General features: G+C 43.8%; 1 protein-coding gene across 1 annotated transcript in view; it reads right to left on the bottom strand.

The window, feature by feature from the left end:
* The window catches only part of LOC122806647 (paired amphipathic helix protein Sin3a-like), a 1,669,103-nt gene that overhangs the window by 1,114,775 nt on the left and 533,706 nt on the right, over nucleotides 1-20,622 (bottom strand). The window lies entirely within an intron of this gene.

A 20,622-nucleotide genomic window follows, 5' to 3' on the forward strand; every position in this document is an offset into this window, starting at 1 on the left:
AGAAAAAAAAAAAAAAGACATATAGATATACAGATGAAGAACATAGTACATTCAGTAGATAACTAGCATCTGTACTATCCACGAAGTCATAGCAGATATTAACAATTGTTACAAGAATAAGTTACTGCCATATAATATATAGATAGGCATGGAAGTATCAGAGCTTGCTGTAATCAAAGGTAGTTTTTGTGGGGTGGAAGAGAGGTAGAGGGTAGATGGAGTGGGAGTAGTTACAGGGGAGAGTTACAAGGGCATAGCAAGGATGTTTTTAGGTGCGCTTTAAGTAAAGCTTTGAAGTGGGTGCCTGATGGTAGATATATATATATATATATGTCCAAAAGGAAGCACCCAGACCTGCTCAGAACTACTGGTCAAATACACCACATAGACAAATGCCGTAGATATAGCCAACCTGCTGGCAGAAAGGTTCAGTGAAAACTTCACCCCTCTGTCCCCCAATCACTAAATCAGGGCATCCCCAGTACCTGGCCCCTCCCCTTATCTTTAGGGAGCAAGTCATCACTGCCCTTTCAAAGGCAAAAAATACAAACTCCAGGGGACCTGATAACATCCCAGGCTGCATCCTACATGAACTCAGGCAGGAGCTTGCAGCACCATTAGGCACTCTATTCAACCAAAGCCTGAGTAACAGCTTTGTCCTAGCCAAGAGGAGGACAGCCACTGACTTTCATTCCTTTGCACAAATGTGGAGCGTCCACTGAGCCAGGACATTATAGACCCATCAGCCTAACTAGCCTGATCTGCAAGGCCATGGAGCGGATTATCATGGACCTCATTAACAAGGACATTGGCAACGTCCAAACACGCGATCCAACACAGTTTGGTTTCGTCAAAGGAAGGTCATGCCTGTTAAATTTGTCGACTTCCTTGAGACAGTCATCAAAGCCATAGACGAGGGGAAGACTGTGCACACAGACTACCCTGACCAGGCCAAAGCCTTAGATACTATTCCCCACTCAGGTATAATAGATAAACGCTCTCAACTAGGCATTAATCCATATGTTACCAGCTGGGTAGCAAACTGGCTAACGGATAGAACCCATCTAGTCAAAACAGGGGAAGCCACCTCAAGCAGTAGACCCATAACGAGCGGTGTACCCCAGGGATTGGTCTTGGGGCCTCTGTTGTTTGGGATATACTTTTCTGAGGTGCAGGCCAAAACCAGTGGGTGATGGCCGACAAGGTTTGCAGATGACTGCAAGCTGGCTGCTGTCATCAATTCCCCTAGTCATGTGGACACCCTACAAGAGGGTCTCACTCCGGCAAATGACTGGTGCCAGAAACATGGCCTCAAACTGAATGACAAAAAAATGCATCATCATCCCCTTTGGGAAAAATAATATCCCCACAAATTTTCACATTAATAATAATGTCTTAAGCAAGCAATCAGTCGTGAGGGACTTGGGCATCCAAGGTTGATAGCAAACTGACTTCTGACCACCACATTGCCTCCTTTGTACAGAAAGCTTTCTATATGGCCCACCTCATTAGTAAGGGTATGTCATCCAGGGAGAAGATGGTCATAACATCCCTGTATTCTTCCCTTACAAGACCCATTATTGCGTAAAATGCCTCGTTCGGCATGTACCTGACAAAGCACATGCAGCAGCTGGAGAGACCATGGAGGTTCTTCACCAGGAGAATCCAGGACCACAAACATCTACACAGATAGGCTAAAGGCCCTGTCCCTCTACTCAGTCTCCTACAGACTCCTCAAGGGTGACCTCTGCCTGGCATACAAAGCAATCTCAGACCCCACCTTGATGGGACTGAGGCATATCTGCAAGTCAAGCTTCACTTAAGTAACCCCCACGAGTGATCTCAACCTGATCTGTGACATCAATAGGACTTGTTGGCGGGACAGATTTGTGTCCCAGAGACTCCCCCTTTTGTGGAATAGGCTCCCTCTCTACGTCAAGCAGAGTACCTCATTAACCCTTTTTAAGCGCAACCTAGATAACTGGATGGGGAACAGGAAATACACCTCTGGTATTCCACCTGTGTCACTGCTGGACAGTGGCATAGGGTGCTGACTTGTTGGAACATGGGCTAAATTCTTGGCTAGGCTTGTAAGGGCCTCAGGACCAACAAACCAGTAACTTTTTATGATCCTATGAACTAGTGGAAATTTACTTGAAAATGGAGAACACATTACAGCGGCCACAGAAAGAGAAGCTCGCCATTCTGACATTCAAGATTTCCTATGGACATCCTTTCTGATTTCACTGAAATGCTATCTACCTCTACACAAAATAAATAAATAAAAATATAAGGGTTCAGATTAAAGTCTCTAGACTGCAAGGTGTAGGTAGACAATTCAGGTGAAGGTCACTACCTGCTGGCAAATGTAGGCCAGCAATGAGCTATCACTGCCATCTATGGTTTTCCTTCAGAGCTTTCCATAGTACTCTTTGAATCAGAGGACTTTGACTGAAAGCCTTTATTTATTCATTTGTTAACCAGGTTAGTGAACTGATCCTAGGACCTTTCAGCCACGACCTGGGCAAGAGGCAGAGATGAAGATTATAACAAAAGTTTAGTTGTGTGTTTTGTTGATCATTATAACATGCCTAGTTACATAAATGCAAATTAAGTTTGACTGATTCATGACAGAAATACAAATCAAATTAAAATAAATTGCAACTATATTTGAGTTTGTAAATTAAACTAAAGTGTAACAGGACTCCATGCAACGTTTGAAATGAATGGTAGTCACATACGAAATTAAATGACATTAACATAATATGCAAGAGGTATGGGCATGTCAAACAATACATGACTTACAAACGAAATAACAGTTTTGCATTTACTAAGAAAACTCTAAAATTAAGTAACAATGTACTAAGAGTAACTTTGACCCTTCTTTAGGAGGGGAAAAAAAAAAAGGAAAAGAATTTCAGCAGTTTGCACACAAGCAAAATGATGCAGTGATGGGTTGTCCTACAGTCCATTTAGTGAACACAGGAGTCTTCTAGCATACCACATCCAGTTGTACCTTATAATGCATTAAGCCTACCAAAGTATTTTACCCTCTTGGCAAATAAAAACACATATGGTAGATACTCACAATGTCAGGTTCCACACACTTTCTGCTATCCTGCAGGGATATAAGTAACGAACACCACCTCAAGTCATAAACCACTCTACAGTGGCAGCCTTTCAGACAATTTCATGAACCCTTTAAGACAGGCAATCTAAACATTTTCAGTGTTATTTTGATGGACAGCATTTCCTTTAGACTTGCATACAGTCTGGACTGAGAAGGAAACCAGAGACCTGTACCTTAATTTAAGTGGGACTATCATCCTGAGTATACATATCTGTTGCGACAGTCTGGGATAGCTACATACAGTAAACAGGAGATAGTTTCTCATTGTCTGAATCATCTCATAGGTTCATAGTTATGTACTAGGCTAATGGCACTGGAGCCTTTACAAGCCTAGCCCACAGGGATTACCCTGGCATCGTTTTATCTGACCTTAGTTCCCAGGGCCTCTGTAGAGTAGAGCCACTGGTGTGATCCCTGGGGTGAATTTTCCCATCCACTCATCAAGATTTCTATTGAACAGGGCCAGTGAGGTTCTCTGCTGGACATGTATGGGAAGTCTATTCCACAGCATGGGCAGTCTCTGGGTTATGAACCTGTCCCTCCAGCATGTTCTGTTGATTGTGCTAATGAGGTTGAGGTCTCTGGAGTGTGTGGTGCGTGGTGCGGAGGGATTGGGATTTCTTCAGATGTAGCATTTCTAACAGAGCTGGGTCAGACATGGCTTTGTAAGCCAAGCAGATATCACCTTTAAGTAGGCGATATGAGACAGAATAGTTGGAGTTTTTTGAGTCTGTCCATACAGGACAAATGTTTAAAGCCTAGGATCCTCTTTGTGAGGTATATTTGCAGCCTCTCCAGTTGTTACGGGTGTTTAGTGAGATACATGCCAAATGGGGCATTGTACTCAATGATTGTCCTAATGAGGGAAGAGTAGAGGGAGACAATGACCTCTTTCGTTCTGGATGCAAAACCCTTAGTAATGAGATGTACCACATAGAAGGACTTTCTGACCACGGTGGCAATGTGGTGGTCAAGAGAGAGGTTGCTGTCAAACTGTGTTCCCAGATCTGTTATAAAGCCTTCTGTGTTCAGTGGACTACCATCGATGTGGTAATTCATGGAAACCAGGTTTTTCCCAAAGGGGATGACAACACATTTTTTGGCACTGAGCTTAAGGCCATGGTTCTGACTCCAGTCGTTGGTCTCAGTGAGGCCAAACAGTAGGATGTCAACATCACTTGGGGAGTTAATAATAGCTCCCAAATTGCAATCGTCGGCGAACTCTGTCAGCCAGAGTCCCCTCATATTGGCCTGGACTTCAGAGAAGTAGATACCAAATAGGAGAGGACCCAGAACTGAACCCTGTGGGACTCAACTCGTGACTGGTCATTAGTCTTGAGTTGGAGTCAGCTACTTTCACATTGTGGGTTCTACCTGTGAGCCAGTTTAGGTGTTGATGCCTATAGCTTAGTGAGTTGGTCTATGATACCTGAGTGGGGAAAGGTATCAAAGGCCTTGGCCAGATTAAGGTAGGTTGTATGAACCACCTTGCCTTCATCCACAGCTCTGGTGACTGACTCAAAGAAGTTGACCAAGTTGAGCAGGAATGATCTACCCTTCAAAAAATCAAACTATGTGGGATTGGAGTTTGGAGATTCCCTATATCCTTGCTTATTAGGGCCATGATGATGCATTCCATAGCTTTGCATATCAGACTCGTCAGGCTAATGGGGTGATAGTTCCCAAGATCTGTAGTCATTCTTCATTTGTGGAGAGGGATGACTGTAGCACTGCACCACTAGGTACGGAGAAAGCCTAAGGTGAGGCTGTGATTGAACAGGGCACACAGGTGAGGTGCCAGTTCACTCTGTAGTTCATCTAGAACACAACCAGGGATATCATCGGGTCCCACAGAAGCTGTATTCTTGGCCTTGGACAGTGCTGTTTTAACCTGTGCAGCAGTAATACTGGGTGCTTGGCAATTTACTGGTATTGTGACTGGTCCTTTGGTGGGAGAAGTAAAGTTGGCAATGAATCTGTCAGCCAGTATATTGGCAATATCTGTTGGCTCTGTATAGTAGTTACCATTAAGCATTAGCTCAGAGCGAATATGGGTATTGCCGTAGAGATTCTTTACATAACTATAGAAGGCCTTGATGTTGTCTTTACTATCTGCTGCAATTCTGTTTTCATAGCTAGCTTTAGAGGATTTGATGATGGATCTCTTCATTTGGTTGAGGCTGATAAGGGAGTTTTTCCAGTCTTGGGACTTCACCTTATTCTGCATCAGTTTCCTCCCTCTGTTGTAGAGTTTAAGGCAGGGGACCACCAGATTGGCTTCCTTTTCTTGGAGGAGAGCTTCTTGGTTCTATTGGGTATGCAAGATCCATGCATTTGTGTACGTGTTTGTACAGTACATTGGTGTATGATTCGGCGGTCATGCAACTGTTCTCCATTTGCATGCGTGCCGTGAAGATAGCCACCTCTGTTTTTAGGAGCCCAAAGTTAGTTTTGGAGAAGTTTTTCATGCTGGTTTTCCAAGGTGATTAGTTTGTGGTCCGATCTAACCAGGGAGGAGTTGACTATTGGTGTAGAGCAACGGTCGCCCATGTTAGTAATGAACAGATCAAGGATGTTGCTACCTCTAGTGGGGGTAAGAATGAGCTGGTCCAGGGCATTGGAATTAATGAATTCAAGGAAACATTGGCCAAGTGTATTGGTACATGAATAATTTTCCCAGTTAATGGAGGGGTAGTTGAAGTCGCCCAGTATGAGGGTGTTAGGTTGGACCCTAATATTCTCCAGGGTGCTTAGGAATTAGGAGTGCAAGACTTGGGACATGGTAGGGGACCTATAGCAGGCTAAGACCTGACTCGCTGTCTTGCCCAATGTTAGCTGCACCTGAAGAATCTCAGAAGTGTTATGTTGGACAACCATTCTGGAGGTGTGTGCATCCTTTATGAATATGCAAACACCACCGCCTGTGGAGCTTCGGTCCAAGTTCTGGGACCGAAAGGTGTGGAATGAGTTACAGCTGGTAGTGCAGGGGTGCTTTCTGCTGTCTTGAACCAGGTCTCTGTTACGGCACAAATTTAAAGAGTGCTTCGAGAGAGTGCATTTTGAGATTTAGACTTCTAACGTTGAGCAGCATGACCCTCAGATTGCATTTGTTTGTAGCTGTTATGGTGGTAATTTGGTCTCTGGAACACCACCTAAAAAGGCACTATAAGGATGGCAAGAGCCTTGGCCAGTATCCGGAACCCAGGGGTGACAGATGCAGGCCATCTCTGGTAAAGCATCGAGGTGAGTCAATCATGTCATCCCAGGCAGACAGATACGGGATCCCCTTAAAATGACACCAGAAACGTAGCTAATTGTTAAAATCAATCATTTTCTTGCACTGTGGTTTTCATTCTGGGTGATGGTAGGATGCTCCTCAAGGTTAGGGTCATACCCGCTTGGGCTACATAATCAGAGAGCTCCTCCATGTCTCTTTTCATGTAGTCCGGGGAGGTATGTCTCAGGTCATTCACACCCACATGTACAATGACAGAGTCAAATTTGTACCTGTTGTTGAGGGACCTGAGTGCATGCGTTATGTGGCGGATCCTGGCAGCTGACTGTTACTTTCTCCTTATTCAACCTAGTGAGTGGGACATTAGTGTGCATCACCTTCCTCCTTCCATGAGCTTAGTTCTCTGTGAATTGTAAGACCCCGAGGTGAAAGGATTATAAAGCAATTACCATAGTGATAGATCAGCAGCAGTCGGTCCATACTTAACTCCTAGGATTAAGGAGATAGGCATTATGACCACTCAGTAATCCAAACCTTCTCAGGTTGCTTAGTGTCTGTCATTAGTCACACTAAACAAAAGTATATGTACACACAAAATATACAGGACCATCTTGGTCAAGGTGGGGTCATTACAAAGGATAGATCCTGTCCTACATATTTATCATCAAGTTAAGTGCATAAACTTTGTAGTCAACAGAAAGGGGATTCATCTTTTGTAACTCACAACACAGTCTCTCTTCTTACTAGGCAGACCCTAGGAGAACATACCTTTGTAAACAGTAGCCCCAAAAAGCAAATCTTGCTCTAGAGATCAGATCCAATTTATAATGCTTTGTAAAGTTATTTAGCGAAGATCAAGGATCTGCTGAATAAATATCGTCCAAGGATGCATTCTTGGAGAGGTTTTTGTAAAATGAGCTTTGCTAAACTCCAATAATGGCCTATTACTTCTGACATAGCAGACTGTAATGAAACTGGCAAAAGTAGTCTTGGACACTGTCACAAGGACTCTGTGGAGTGTAAAAAAATAATTGTGTGTGTGCACCTTAAAATCAGTACAATGAATTGACAATGATTTTCTCAATGTACTTGCTTAGACCACTTTTCTCCTATAGAATAATTACTCACTAGGGCTGAGTCAATGTATTTGAAGAACATATGCATTCACAATTATTCCATTTGTAAAGCCAAAATAAATATCTAGGCTTCTGGAATATATTTAAGGTGCATATATGGACTGTTTGCTTGTTAGATCTGTTAGCATGAAAATGAAGGCCAAGTTGCCTCAAAGATAGTGGAAATTAAATGTTGGTCGATGGGCAGGTGCTAAGTGCTCAAGACTTACAAGGTGATATTATTGATTTAAAATACCATGCTGTGTGTGTGTGTGTGTGTGTGTGTGTGTGTGTGCGCGCACATGCATACACAAGTTTAATCACTTGCCTAACCAGCTTTCAGTCTGTGTTAGCTAGCATTAGATAAAGGAGAACTTCAGAGTGTGACTAAATTAATGCAATCTAGTGGTAGTCAGGATTTCTTTTACTATTACTGGCACCACAAGCATCTTTCTATATTACAGAAGTGCAAATCTATCTGAGGTTACTACCTCAAAATGCATATCAAAATACAAGCACATCACAAATACACACTTCTACACTGAGAGACAGTGTTGTGAGTTATAATTGTATTCAGTCACAAACAAAACTTATAGCAGCTTAAATATTAATAAATTCTACTTTAAAGGATTCTGAAAGAGTCATTGGATTTCATTGCAAATAAAAACAGCTAAATATTAATAACTAAACAGTTTTTAAAGGGATTCAGGAAGAATAAATAGATACAGCAAACAACAAAGTATGACAAATGCGCAATAGTTTTAACTTAGCGTAAGCATTCTCTATAGGCTGGGGGCATTCATCCGATACCTTAGATTAGTGATAGGCTTTTTTGATACCAAAACTATTTTCCAGCAAAGTACAGTTGCACAAGTCCTACTTAACTGTAACAACAGATGTTCAAATTTCACATTGCCTCAGTGGCATATGGGTTCACTGCCTGCACAAACCCACATTGGCATCTTTACAGAGTACACAATTCCTTTCCCTGACTCCCTGTGACAAGGTATTGGCCAAGTCCCTGCAATCAGGGGAAGCCTCATCCCTGTCACTGGAAGTCAGTTGTTCAAGCTTTTATATATTTATTTGCAGTATATATATATATATATATATATATATATATATATATATATATATACATATATATATATATATATATATATATATATATATATATATATATATATACACACACACATATATATATATATATATATATATATATACACACACACACACATATATATATATATATATATATATATATATATATATACACACACACACACACACACACATATATGTGTGTGTGTGTGTGTGTGTATGTATGTATGTATGTATGTATATGGGTCTACTTTGCATACCCAAAATTTCACATAACCGAAGAACATATAACCAAGCTGAGAACGCCCAAACTACACATGAACAAATTATCACAAAGCTCAATTGTTTCCCAGGGTAAGTAACCACTGGGCCAAAAATAATTACTGCTCCCCCCATGCCCCCCTAACTAAATATACCAACTCTGGGATCGCACTACAGTGGAGGTAAATCTTAACCTGGGGAACAGTTCAGCTATGTGATTGTTCGTTCATGTGAAGTTTCGTTCTTGGCTCGGTCATCAAACTATATTACAACAATACACAGGAAGGAAAGTTCTCAAAAGGATCTTATCTGAGTGTCTGGAAACTGTAATACAACAATGCAAAAGCTGCTAAGGAGATTAAACTGCAATTCCTACAGCTGGCACGGAAAGACTAAATAACCGGAGGTTCCAGTGAAGGGATAAGTTTCCCCTGACAGTATCGCTTAGCCGATCCATCCTCTTGACTCCCTGTGATTGGTAATCCTGATCTCTGGAAATCTGGCAGTATGGGTTTATGCAGGCACAAAACCCATATGCCACTGAGGTAGTGTGAATAATGAACATCTTCCTTTAACTAAACCACGCATAATTAAACAACTTCCAAATGCCATTTTGCTGACAGCACACCAAAGAGACGTCACTACGAATTTTGCTACAAAAACACTAACTTCAATCTTCAGGTACAGGAAAGCCATAACAGCAACACATTAATTCAATAGTGTAAGCAGCAGAGATACAGCATGTATTCTAACTCGTAACGTTTGATCAATGACCCTACTTACACAACTCGGGCAGTGGTAAATTTAGGGAACTGAAGGGTTCGTGCTGACTGATCAACTACACTTTCAGCAAACGCTAGAAATCTGAATACAAATGTAGTTTCAACTACTTTCATTAATCTTTGGATTAAGTTTTTTTTTTTTTTTTTTGCTGGGTAGAAGGTAAAAACCCCTGTATCCCACACACACAAACAAATGCTGATCACATAACAGTGGAATAAAATGAAAGCACCACTGTCACACACAGCAGATTCAACAAGTTGAAGATCCTACCGTCTTGTCACTTTTACACGTTTGTACCCGGAAGAGAACAGCATTGTAAGCATTTACAGAATCATATTCCCAGATGTATTCTCAAGTCACTAAGTAGAATTATTCCCTTGCCACTATCTTTTGATGCACAAAACAGTCTGTAATCAAGATAAGTGGCCAAGAAAGGATTACAACTCATTAGTGGACAATCGTAAATTCGTAACAGACTTCCTTGTTTTTAGCAACCACTTGCCACTGTACCCACAAAGCTAATTAATAACTTAAATGGGTCAGAGTATAATGACACCTTTAAAGACTTTCTGAAAATCTGCACTCAACAACTAGTTTCACCCCACATTATCCCTATAGGTCCACTACACAAGCAAATACTAGTACTGCTACAAAGGTGCTTCTATTGTTGAAGGAGCACAGCTTATGTTAGCTTTCTATCATGTTAGCCAACTCCTTATTTGCAATCAGCTGTCACTCTGTAAAATCCTATGTATTCACACTGTAACTTCTTGGAGCTTTTCTCCCCAGGTCTCCGTTGAAAATGGACACCTGCTGTGCAGTCGTATTTATCCTGGTAAAATAAATGTTAAATAAATAATAAATAAATAAACTAGTCTGACTCTCCTAATACTGCCATACTTCCGAAAACAGCACAATATGGAAGAAGAGTAGTAGTGTGGATGTGCCTATACACAAAAACACTGTTTGCTCATTCTCCCGGTGATAGAACAGGTGAAAAGTTTGCTAATACCATGACCTGCCATTTTCTAACTTCATACACAACCAGATCTGAAAGCACTGCAGACAGCAAAATATTTTTACCGGATACTTGTAACCCAGAAGGTGACTCTGTCATCATGCAAGCCAGGATTTTAGAAGTGGGGAGACGGAGAACAGTTTTCAACAATCATAGCAATGGAGTTTAGCCAACTCCACACAGCCTCTCTTTGCTAATCTGCGATGTGCTCTCCCTATCCTACCCCCATCCCGCCCACAACATTTTCCTTCATAGCTAAAGGTTCTCATCCCCTACACCAGCATGCGAACCAAACCTGAAACTCCTGTTTCACTTCCTCTTTATTCCAGCACAGACTTTCATTCTAGATTATCTAAATTCCCTCCCCTATACCAAAAGCTACATACTCATCTAAGTAAAATTTCAGACCAATGACTCTCCATCTTCTTTTTACTTGATGACCAAAATCTTTCACCTCTTCACCTGACACTCAACACAAAGTAACATTATTTATATACTGCTAATTCCAATCCTACACCCATGTACACCCTTTTCTTTGATATCTCCGTTCCTAAAGGGTGAAAGAATCATCCACAGTTCCCGGTCTCCATACAAAGACAATTTCACTCCATCAAACTGCTGACATATAAAATACCACATAAAGCACATACAGAGCTAACAAATTAATCTGCACCATTATTAAAGTCGTCATATTTTGGACTTTCCATATAGTAACAAATAAACACACAATGGACTGCACAAGATTAAAGATTCAGTGCTTTCAAAGTTTAATAGCAAAACTTCTGCAGAATGCACAATACACCAAAGTCACTTTATACATAAATAAAACCCCAACTATTTAAAATTAACCATTCACATAAAATTGCAACAAACCCTTAATATTCAATGCATTTAATTTGCCAAATTACTTTCCAGAAGAGTTAATATCTCCTCTTAAATGTCCTACTGTATGTTCTATATCAAAACATGTAAACTTCTAAAAATTACCATACTCGCAGGAATTTTTGTTTAAGACATTAACATCCAATTTACCTCAACTGCATTAATATGTTCGAAAGTTCTAACAGAGAACTTATGTATAGTCATACCTATATAACATAAGCCGCAGCAATATAAGCCAACCCTTCTGTATTCCAAGTACATCTGAAATTAGGCTAAAAACTTTCCATGGCAGATACCAAGACAGAATTACTCTCATGGATTTTTCAACAAGCCTAACAAAAACACAGGGTAGGTTTCTAACAGTACTACCCTCATTTTCTGCCTATCTGGTATGCAGTACTCAAAATTCAAAACTAATTAACTTTTAGTTATGTACTTACCATAACTTTAGATGTTTGGGATCCATCTCGCCTACATTCAGTACTGATGGGCTCGGAGCCAATCCCTCGGCTCCGACTCGGCACGCTATGCTATAGAGCGAGGCCTCTTATTGGCTGAGCTATTTCTTATCCCAGGATGCACCACCACTAATCCCCCAGATCTTGTTTGTCCGCATTCATGCACACGTACACAACATGTTTATATAACATTGTCAGATGTTTCAAGATGAAACAACAGGATTCGGACCTTCTGATATCCTCTGATCTCCAAGGAAGGGGGAAGGAGGGTGGGTTATTAGAATGTGCGAGATGGATCCCAAACATCTAAAGTTATGGTAAGTACATAACTAAAAGATGTTATGTGATCCTATCTCGCCTACATTCAGTACTGATGGGACAGCGTCCCTAGCACCTAAATCCTGGGTGGCTCATTGGAAAACACTCCTGAGCACTGTGGAACCGAATGAAGCTTGTCCTCTAGATGCCACATCCAATTTGTAGTGGGAAATGAAAGTGTGCGGGTAGGACCATGTAGCCGCAGCACAAATGTCACTAATGGCAAGCTTAGATTGAAATGCTATCGAAGTAGCCATAGCTCTTGTAGAATGAGCTTTGACAGAGGTGGTAAGCTCTTTATTAGAATAAGAATAAGCTTGCGTAATACAGTCCCTGATCCATTTGGCAACAGTGACCTTTGTGACGGCTTTGCCCAATTTATTGTCCGAAAAGGATACAAACAACTGATCTGTTTTCCTTGTTTGTTTGGTCCTATCTAAATAAAAACGCAATTGCCTGTGGACATCTAATGTGTGGAATATGAATTCCGCTTTGTTAGAATACTTCGGAAAGAAGACTGGAAAGTTCTAATGACTGTTGTAGGCAGAAACTGGAACAAACTTTAGGGACAAAGGATGGATTTAGCCTGAGAGATGCTCTATCTTTGTGAAAAACCAAGTACGGAGGTTTTACAGACAAAGCTTGAAGCTCTGAAACCCTTCTGGCAGAAGTAATCGCCACCAGAAAGGCAGTTTTCCACAATAGAAATTTTAAATCACATGTTGCTGCCGGTTTGAAGGGGGAGGAAGTTAAGGCGCATAACACCACATCGAGATCCCATGGAGAAGCCGGATGAGAAATCGGAGGTCTTAAAAGCGCAGCACCTTTCAAGAAGGTCTTACACAATCTGTTGCTCATTAAAGGTGGGTTTATAGATTCGTGAAAATTGGAAATAGCTGCCAATTGAACCTTGATGGTAGAGACTGAAGAGCCTTGATTGAAAAGAGAAGTTAGAAATTTCAGTACTTCTGATACAGGAATAGTGATGGGATCCAGACCCCGGAGTTGAGCCCAAATAGCAAATCTTTTCCATTTGCTAGAATACAATTTCTTTGTAGCAGACTTGTGGGCCGAGGATAAAATGTGCACAACTTCCGGATCCAAGGTATGATTCCTGACTATAGTCGGAAGAGGAGGAGCCAAGCCGTAAATTTTAAGGTGTGTAGGGACTGGTGGAATAGTCCCGAATGATGAACCAATAGGTCTGGGATCTGATCCAGGAACCATGGACCTTCCAGTGCATATTTCCGAAGATAGGGGAACCATACTTGATGAGGCCAGTGAGGAGCAACTAAGATCATTTTGCTCCCCAAGAGAGATGCCTTTTGGATCACCCTGGGAAGGAGAGGAACTGGAGGAAAAGCATAAAGCAAGCCGGTGGGCCACGGACGGGCTAGTGCATCCATAGGGCTCTTCCCCGGAGCTGGGGTGAGGGAGAAGAACTTTTTTCACTTCGCATTCAGCGGAGTCGCGAAGAGGTCACAACACGGAACTCCCCATTTGCTGAAAATCTGATTTGCAACTGTAATGTTCAGAGACCATTCGTGTGGAGAGAGGATAGTTCTGCTCAGTCTGTCGGCTATCACACTGGACTTGCCCGGGATATGAGTCGCCACTAGAAAGCGTTTGGTCGACACTGCCCATTCCCAAACTCTCATGGCCTCTCTGCAAAGGGGATAGGATCTGGTCCCTCCCTGTTTATTCAGGTACCAGACCACTGACATGTTGTCGGAGTGAATGGCAATTACGCCCTGAGGGAGGTAATCGTGAAGGGCTTGAAGGGACAGAAGCACCGCCCTCATTTCTAGGATGCTGATATGAAGTAGGGTCTCTTCCGAATGCCATTTGCCTTGGACTGACCTGCCCAGGGAATGCCCCCCCCCCCACCCCATCTGGGAGGCGTCCGTGGTCAAAGTGGCCACAGGAGGAGGTGGAACAAAGTGTCGTCCCTGATCCAGATTGGAGGGCACCAGCCACCAGCGAAGGTCCCGTTTGCAGGTTTCCGTGATCCATATGAGGTGACTGAGAGGGAGTTCCTGAAAGGACCACTGAGTTGAAAGATGCCACTGGAGAATTCTCATGTGCAACCTTGCTAGGGGAACTAGAAGAACTGTGGCGGACATGGATCCCAATAGTTGCAGGACCATTCTGGCTGGGGCTTTGGATCTGGGAAGTAAGGCTCGAACTTGAGCCTGTATGGTTTGTATCCTGTCTGTAGGTAGATAGACCCGCATTCGGTTTGAGTCTATCTCTACTCCGATGAATCTTATGCGCTGAGATGGCAGCAACACAGACTTTGGCCAATTGAAGGTGATTCCAAGGGAATTGCCCAGTGATATCGTGGCTTGTAGGCTCCGTAATAGTAGATGCTTGGAGGTGGCAGTTAGGAGCCAGTCGTCTAGATACGGAAACACCTGGAATCCTAGACTTCTCAGGTGAGCAGTCACGACCGCCAAACATTTGGTGAACACCCTGGGGGCTGTGGTGAGACCAAAGAGCAGCACGCGAAACTGAAAATGACTGCCTCCTAGGCTGAAGCGCAGATGTCTCCCGGATGCTTGATGTACCATGATATGGTAATAAGCGTCCTTGAGATCTATGGAGCACATCCAAACACCTTTCTCCAGCAATGGGAGAATGGTTTGTAGGGTGACCATTCGGAACTTGGACTTTTTGACTGAACGGTTTAGAATGCTGAGATCCAAAATGGGCCTCAAGTCCCCGGTCTTTTTTGGCACCAAAAAGAATCTTGAGTAAGTCCCTAATCCGATCTGGTCTGCGGGGACCGGTTGGCTGACTCCTTTTTGCAGCAGCTTTGAAACTTCTGAGGCTGCAGTTTCCCGTTGACTGGGTGGCGGGTCCGGGATTTTTTTGGAATGAGGTGGAGAGTGAGAAAAAGGGATGGTGTAACCTCCGGCGATAATTCGAAGCACCCATCGGTCCTGAGTGATACCTTCCCAGGCTTTTAGGTGCCTCGAACGACCCCGACTGGCTCCGGAGCTGCACAGTCGGGCAATCCCTCAGGGACTGTGAAAGGCTGAAGAGCCATGAAAGGACTCGCGGTCTCCAGTGTTGCGAGGGCCTCTGCCGCCTCTGGGACGGCGTCTTCCAGAAGAATTTCCCCCTCCCCTGCCTCTAGAAGGGGGATCGTCCTGCTGTGAGGGGGTAAGACTTCTGAGATCTACGGAACCACATTTTCCCTCCTCTTTTAGCCTTGGGGTAAGGCCGAAGGGAGTGGAAAATCGTGCCCCTACGGCAGTCAAAGTCTTACCTTCTTGCTCGCAGCGGGTCAGTGTGTCCTTTACCTTGGGTCCAAACAAGGAGGACCCATCAAAGGGGGCATCGGCAAAGGAAGACTTAAAGGCCTCCGCAAAATGACACAGGCAGAGCCAGGCTTGTCTCTGTAGAGCAATGCCTGTACCCGCCGCTCTACTCGCCCCTTCGGCCGCATAAGAAATGAGCCTCATGGATGAGTTTGATATGGACGACAGCGTAGCCAGCTGAGAGCCAACCGTCTGGGCCAGCTCCTCAGGCAGGTTACCCAAGAGGGTATCGGAAAGTTCTTTAATCAGATCCCTCTGAAATCTGGTAAAGTGCGTGAGATAGTTCAAGGACCTTAATGTAAAGGCCGCTGAACTTAGGGTGCGCTGCCGTACCGATCCATGCTCCTAGACTCCTTATTAGGAGGATGGACGGACGTCGAAGCCTCTGCTACATCTTGCTGGGTAGCAGATGCCACCACCAAAGCATCTACAGCCACACCTTTCGTCAGAAACTCTTTTTCCGGGGGTGCTGACAGGAACTTATTAGGACGAGCAGGCACCGGTTCCACAGAGTCTGGGTGTCCCCACGCCCTTCGACAGATCAAATCCAAGAGCTCGTCAAAGGGCGGAGACACCCAGGAGGCGGAGGGCTGAGCCCCGAAGGCCTTAAGGAACACCGACTCATCAGCAGAAGGGGGTTTGGATTGCCAGCCGCCTCGTTGTTTAAGGGCTTCCAGAATGTCTGCAAAGGAGACATCATCTGAGGACGACTTAGGGGACCCCTCTGCATCATCGAGATCAGTGTCTGATGTAAGAGACTCATCAGGGGAGTCAACGTGCTTCCTCTTGCACGATCTTTTCCTGGGGGGTTCCTCTGAAGAAGCTTCAGAGGGACCCCCAGGAGGGGGGGAACCCCCAGTGGGGGTAACCTCAGGCCCCGGGGCTCCGCTGTCTAAGGACAGGGGGCCTGCCAAAGACCCAGTCTCAGTATGCAGGGAAGGAGCTGGGGCGACCGTGGAGGTAGCCAAAGAAGATTTGGCTAACGCACTCCTCATGGCCCTGAAGGCGGGACCACCAGAATCCTGGGAAGGTCCCACCTCCGTGGCCACAATGGTAGACGGCACCCCCGCAGCCGACGCACCGAGAGGAAGGCTTGGGACCGAAAACATCAGTCCCGAAGCGTCCCCCCCCGGGGCCGACAGAAGAAGTCCGCGTACCGAACTCCGACTCAAGAGCCAGAGTTGGAGTAAGGGTCGGGCCCGACCCGAAAACCTCCATCGGCTCCACCAGCACCGGCTCCAACGGTGCCGAGGCTGTTGGAGGAGGAACCATAATAGCAGGGTGGGCCATCGGCTCCAAAGCCGAATGGGCTGGAGCCGAAACTAACTTTTGAAACACCGGAGACTGGAAAAGTCTTAGGAGCACCCTGTCAATGTCCGAATCAGACATCTTGAAAGATCTAGATGACACCGATCGGGTCCAAACTGATTTCTCCATCGGCTCCATAGGACTAGGGGACCGGCTCCGAACGGATTCGACCACTATCGGTTCCGAGGGAGATCTCAAAACAATTTCCCTCGGTGCCGAGGAGGGCTTCGGTGCCGAAGGGGAAGAGTCTGAGCCGGTAACCCTCATCGGCTCCAAAATCAGTGGAGCCGATGAAGGTGACCTGCCTCTTGATGCCCCAGTCCTTGGCTCCGAAACCAGAGGGGTCGAGACTGGAGGCATCGAGGCAGACCGTTCCGCCCTCGGCTCCGAAGTCTGTGGAGCCGATGGAGAAGCCTGCCTAGGTTTCTTGGCAGTCGGTTCCGACAGACTGGTCGGAGCCGACGCTTTTTTCTTTTTCGTAGGAGAGGAAGAAGATAAGGCCTCCTCGAAGGAGGGCTTAATCAGACCTTTTAATATTAATTTATTCTTCCTCTCCTGGAGGACTCTAGAAGAGAAGGCGTGACACACGCTACAGGACTCTTGTAGGTGCTTGGCGCCTAAACAATAAACGCACGAGTGGTCGTCCGTTATGGACATTTTGTAACCACACCTCGCGCACTTTTTAAACCCAGAGGGTCTATGTTCCTTAGACATACTGACTAACACTAAGAATCCACAAGAAAGTGAAAACTAAGAAAGTTTAAGTTTTTTTTTTTTTTTTTTTTAGAGATAAAACACAATGTCAGAAAAAATACACGAACTAGTACCACAAACGCTGAAAATGAGGGTCAAGACCCTCTAACTTAAGCAGGTACTTGACCTCCTGGAAACACAAAAAACGCTAGATAGGAATAGGGGAAGGCCCCTCTAACTTAAACGGGAAACCTTCCCTTAACAAAAAACACAATCTTTCTCAACAAATTTTTGCAAATACACTCGTACAACAACAATAGCTGTTAAAACAGCTTTTGGGTTCAAAATAGCAAAATTCCTGACAGGAAAACTTTGAATAAAACAGTACTTAGCCCAGCCAAGTTTGAGACCATGTCCTAGCTTGTAAGCGGCAAACGAGATCTGGGGGATTAGTGGTGGTGCATCCTGGGATAAGAAATAGCTCAGCCAATAAGAGTCCTCGCTCTATAGCATAGCGTGCCGAGTCGGAGCCGAGGGATCGGCTCCGAGCCCATCAGTACTGAATGTAGGCGAGATAGGATCACATAACATCCTGTTTCTCCATTCTCAAGTTAACTCCTTTCCTGTATGTGTCCTACCTGTATGGCTCATAGATACTTACCAGGCGCTACTGATTTGTGATGATTTTAAGACACCTAGCCTTACATTTTTAGCCCTTATATTTTGCATATGAATAACCAAGAGATGGGCTGAACAAGGATATGATGTGGCATTTACAGGTCGATAATTATACATTACCCCTATGAGAATAACTGGGATCATAGCACAGATAAATTTCAGGGGGCCAGTGTATGGGATAACTCATTTAGGAGCTGCCTCGGTCCATTAGTAGGTCTGTAGAATATATATTATAGTGACAGGGGGTTAATTCTGTCCATGTAGGACATATTGTTTAGCCCTATGTCCTTTTAGCAAGGTATCTCTGTGCTAAATACAATGGAATGAATATATCCCTGAATCTGGAAGCAAAAACAAAAGTTACGTACTTACCATAACCAGTGATTCATGTTATCCAGTTTCCGTCTGGTTCAACTATGGGTTGTCGGATCCGACTGTATCTGACCTCGGCCACGATTCTGAAGCTCTTCGGTTACAAGGCTCCAACTCCACCCCTCCCCTACCCACAATTCCCTGAACTTCACCTCAGTACTTCAGATAGAGTTTGCCCCCAACTAGTATATCCGTATCAAAACTAATACATGTGTATATCAATCATATAAACCCTGTTCAAAACTAACTCCAGAATATAGGAGGAAAAAAATGGCAGGGTTATGAGAAAAAGGCAGTAATAACTGCTCACAGACAGGGTACGCTAGAGACAACTCTGTCTTCAGAATCCAATCTGTAGCAATTTAGAAGGGTGCAGGTTGGAGGGAGGCTGAACCAGATACAAATCAAACAACATGGATCTATTGCTATGGTAAGTACACAACTTTCATATCCAATGTTGTCTATTTTCTTCTGAATTAGCTTCAGGACAGCTTCTCAAGCATACAGACTGGGTGATATGAAGGAAGGACATTCCTGAGGATATTCGAACCAATAGAGGAAAACTGATCTGGATTGTTCATCAAGCTTCTAATTAAATACAAAAGTACAAATTGTTAACAAAGTAACTGCTGCACAAATATCATCAATAGGTAGTCTACTGACAAAGGCTTTTGAAGTGGCCATTGGCCTTGTGGAATAAGCCTTTGGTTTAGATTGCAAAGACAACCCCTTTTTGTATTGTAAGCAAAAAAAAATGCACTGGACACAGTAACTTTAGCCAATGCTTTGCCCAACTTAGTTTTGAGAACGACACAAATAACTGATCTAATTTCATGAATGGTTTGGTTCTACGAAGACAGAAACTAAGCAAGGGATGAACTTCCAGCATATGCAGCATCTACTCACCCTTGTCTGAAAATCCTGGAAAAAACTGGTAGGTTTATTGATCAATTTAAATTATTTTTGGATGCCACCCTAGGAAAGAAAGAGGTCTTAGTCTTTAAGGAAATCTTTGCGAAAAACCAAATAGGTAGGTCTGCAGGAAAGTGCTTGCATCTCTGAAATCCATTTGGCTGAAGTAAATGCCACCAGAAGCATTGTTTTCCAACAGATGCCGCCACCTTGAAGGGTGGCTGAGTCAATACTTGTAACATGATGATAATTAATATCTCATGGAGGTAACGTGTCTCTGATAGGAGGCCAAAAGAGAAAGATTCCTTACAAGAAGGTCTTAGAGATTCTTAAAGAAACTACACAATTATCATTCTGACCTGTGTGGAAACTTGAGATAGGTGCCATTTGCACTTTGATGGTTGAACAACTGGAGCCGCTGTGGAAACATTCCAACAGGAATTCCAAAATGGAAGCAAAGAGGGCAGAGATATGGTCTAAACCCCAGGATATAGCCCAAATGGGGAATATTTTCCATCTGCTATGGTATATCTTTTGTGGTGGTCTGTTTTTGGGATGCTGACATGATCTGAAAGCCTAGTATCTCTGGCTAAGGTTAGAACTGAAGGAACCAATCGGTTAACTTCATGGCTTTCTGGTCTAGAGAAGGCAGTCTGGACAGTTGTTTTAGTAGATCTGGATAAGGCTACAGCATCCATGGAGGATGTACTAGTAGAAGCCACAGGGTGGGAAAACTGATGTTTGTCATGGCCAGAAAGGAGCAATGAGGATCACTTTGGCCTTGCACATTCTTTCTTTCTTTCTTTCTTTATGAACTTGTTGATTAAAGCCAATAGGGGAATGGCATAGCTGAGACCTGGAGGCCATTGTGGGAAACAGCATCCCTTGGTGATTGTCCTTGCAGATCAGGGCAAGGTAACTGTTGCACTTGTTGTTTAGGTAGGATGTGAACAGGTCTCAGCAAGGCTGGTCCCAGTTACTGAAAAAAAAAAAAAATCAAAGTTGTCACTGTTGGATTGAAGGACCACTTGT

Source organism: Protopterus annectens, chromosome 7.part0, assembly GCF_019279795.1.
Source record: "Protopterus annectens isolate FY-2018-M chromosome 7.part0, PAN1.0, whole genome shotgun sequence".
Taxonomy (NCBI): Eukaryota; Metazoa; Chordata; order Ceratodontiformes; family Protopteridae; genus Protopterus; species Protopterus annectens.